General features: G+C 39.8%; 1 protein-coding gene and 1 long non-coding RNA gene across 4 annotated transcripts in view; one reads left to right on the forward strand and one right to left on the reverse strand.

Annotated features, from left to right (window-relative positions):
- Nucleotides 1-3413, reverse strand: part of SLC39A10 (solute carrier family 39 member 10) — a 64921-nt gene that overhangs the window by 43037 nt on the left and 18471 nt on the right. The gene's annotated exons all lie outside the window — the stretch shown is intronic.
- LOC113482019 overlaps nucleotides 11-3413 on the forward strand; it is a 6237-nt gene continuing 2834 nt past the window's right edge. Inside the window, exon 1 of the long non-coding RNA XR_003398771.1 lies at nucleotides 11-151. This is a non-coding gene — a long non-coding RNA (uncharacterized LOC113482019). The remainder of the gene's footprint in view (nucleotides 152-3413) is intronic.

Genomic DNA, 3413 nt, shown 5'->3' on the forward strand with positions numbered 1-3413 from the left:
GCGGAGAGCCGGGCCTGGCGCCGGAGTCGGGCCGGGCCTTGGCCGCCGCCTTTGCGGCCGCCGACCCGCCTGGGCTCCCGCGGGCCTGGGGAGAAGGGGTCGCTCAGGAATAAGCGGTGCTTCGCGGGTAGAGCTTGGCTTTCCTACCGAGGTACCGTTCCGAGAACGAGATGCGTATTACCCCGCATTTATTTAACTAGAAAACCCTGTCAGGCTTGCTCATGAAATAAAAGCAAAAACTATCTAGATGACACACAGACCCCCTTTTCAAGGTGGTGCCTCTTGCGACGATAAATTTGATTCTTAGACAACAGTTACAGAACTAAAAAAAAAAAACAACCCAACAACAAAAGCTTATGTAAATTAAAAACCTTACTAGAACCATGCTGAGAATCAGTAGACATCTTGGTTTATAACGTGAGACCTGCAATGCATAGGAGTCTTCCACATAAAATACTGTTTTAAAATAAACCAGGTTATTTTGTAATGGTTATTTATAGAAAGTATGTTCAAAGGTTGCAGTTGTAGGAACATTTCAGATAAGTTTTAAGTTTTTCTGTCTGAGAAGTTTGCATACGATTTTCAGCACGGATCGTGTTTTCACAGCAGGCTTCAATCTACAAGCGAACCCACCTCTTCCCTATTTGTTAAGGAGGGATGCATTTTTTTCTTTCAGACTCTTATATTACTGAATTCAACTAATTTGCCTAACCCTGTCTAAAGTTGTGCCTGTGTTAAAATCAACGATTCACACGAGCACTACCCTAAATCTGTCCTGGCAGAGCCACTATCCAATCCTAGCCATAATCCTACCTTCCTTACCCCCATGGTTATCCACCTAGATAGCCTCCCAAAGTCATGTGAATTTTTGCTTGGTGACATATTCCTAGAAAACCAAACCAGTTTAAAATACTAAAAATGTAAAGAATTAATCGTGGTTGTTTAGAAACCAAAAGAAAGTTGATGTAAGACTCCAGAAAAATCTAACTATAAAACTGAAGTCACGGTGCAAAAGGAAAACAGAGCAAACTTTTCTTTTTTCGCATCTCAGCAACAGACTTTCTAATTTCAAATCTCCTCTGGCACCTTTTTCTCTCTTTAGTATTTATTTTGAGGGGGGGGAAACGTAACATCTAATTCCCTCCCTCTTTTTTTTTTTTTTTTTTTTTTTTTTTTTTTTTTTTGAAATACCTTACTGAATTAACCACTAGAATACAAACCATACCAGTCCAAAAATTTGACAACTTCTACCCAGATCAGGTTTCAGGGACTATTAAAGTAATTGTGAGATTCTATACCAAACTTGCACCAGATCATTTGTATGTTGAGTTGAATGATTTCTGCCTCAAAGCAGGTCCTTTGTCAGATTTTTTGTACAACAGATAAAATACAGGTCTGATTCTGACATTGGTCATTAGACACCTACCACAATATCCACTGTTGATCACTAGGCGTGACTGATTTGTATTGCTGTTTGGTCTAGAAAGAAACCCACGGAGTGCAAAAAATATAAAAAATGCAAAGCTTTGTATCTTCTTCCTTCTGAGTTTATTCTGAGTGAATTCTACGTGGTAATAAAATAGAGCATATGGGGTTTGTTAGCTTTTCTGAGTAAAATTGAAGTAATGTAAAAATCTCATTAATAAAAATCAAGAACTCTAGTAAGAGCACTACAAGGGATGAACTGGAATTAAGAAGTTTAATACAGAAAGGCCCTTTAAAAATTCAGGCTTGATTGATTTTTTACTAGTTTTACTGTATTTAGAAAACTTAGAAAATTTAGGTAGGTGAGTAAGGAAGCTTTCCTGAAGGCAACTTTGTCTTATTGTGGAGGTACTGATGTTACATAACTACTTTCCAGAGATTCACCCAAACAAGGTACACCAATAAAAATATCTCTGTATTAGCAGCTTCTCTGTGCAGGAGTGTTCCTCCTCTCCAGCTGTTACAGCTTTAACATGTATCTGTGTATTTTAAAGCCAGATCGGAGCATTAGTAGGCCTGCCAGCACTAGGAAACAGGGTATACTCTCCTGTTAAGAAACGAGTCTCATTGGTATTTTGAGTTAGGATATAACTTTCCCCCTTAGTCTGTTGAAGCTTTCTCTTGACACAGTGAAAAGCTTGTTTGTATCTAGACAACCCTATAGTTTTACAGTGTATCTTGCAATTAGGTTACTCCTTGGTAGTTTTAACCATCTTTTTTTTTGTACAATAAATACTTAAATTAGGAATTTCTATACCACAGCTTCAGAAACCCAGAACTAAAACTACGGAATCAGGCATTGCTAGGAAAAGCATGCAGCATGAGCAAGAAAAGTATGCTTCACTTTAAAGCATGTGGAGCAACTTTCAAGTGCTGCAGGGAAGCTGGTACAACAGAGCAGGGTAGCCAGCACTGCAAGAGTGCTGATCGCTTGTGATAAGACAATCACATACAACAAATCCAGACAGACTTTTCAAGCTTCAAACAGAATGATACGTTACTAACTTTTAGAACAGAACTGTCTTTTTTCCCCCCTCTCCTCTCACAGGGCATTTACTTGCTGAGTAACAAGTACACTGCACGGTACACACTTGTACGCTGGGCTGCAGGAAGGGAATATATCCTATCAAGTAACATAGAAGGGCTTGGGGCATAATGCTGCAAAAGCAGATCATGGCTTTCAGCAGGGCTTGTCTCAAGATGGGGTCCTATGGGGTCTAGAGGCGCATCTCCCAACTCCAGCACAGTGCTATGACCTCTTTCTAGTACCCCATGGATGTGATGCATTTGGTCAGCAGACCCTAGTTTAGGTCAGCTAGAAGTGTTGGCATGGAAGACCGTAAAGGAAGAGACAGGATTTAGTGGTGTGCTTTAGTTGTGAGATACAGGCCTAAAGATGGTGGGTGAGATTGACAGATCTCCTATGTTGATTTCTCTTCCTGTCTTCCCTTGTAACAATCCAATTGCATGTGACAGATAGAAGGTTGACACATACAGACAAAAGTAATTTGTTTAGAAGCAACTTTTTCCTTGCTATTAATTTAAAGGGAAAAAAAAAAAAAAAAAGAGAATTTAGGTTTTGCTTCCACTTGTGGTCTTATACCCACTTAGTGATTCTGCACACGGGTTTAGTTCTTGCATCCTGATACTGTAAGCAGAGGTGAGTCTTATGGATATTCTTTGGAGATTAGGAACAATAATAACGAAAAAAATTTTACTCATTTAGAAAGCTAGTAGTTGAAGGTGTATACACATCTTCTGGTATTTAAGTCAGAGGAAAATGTCACTGTTTGTTGTCAAAATGAAGTTTTACACCCCTCTGGCAAATTCAGGCTTTTTGGTTGAAGTACCCACCTTAATTTTCTTACTCACAACACCACCCCCCGTCCTTCCCCCCGCTCTGAGTCGGCCATGCGGCAGGTAAAGCC

The sequence above is a fragment of the Athene cunicularia genome (genome assembly GCF_003259725.1).
Source record: "Athene cunicularia isolate RWA chromosome 7 unlocalized genomic scaffold, athCun1 chr7_part1, whole genome shotgun sequence".
Classification (NCBI taxonomy): Eukaryota; Metazoa; Chordata; class Aves; order Strigiformes; family Strigidae; genus Athene; species Athene cunicularia.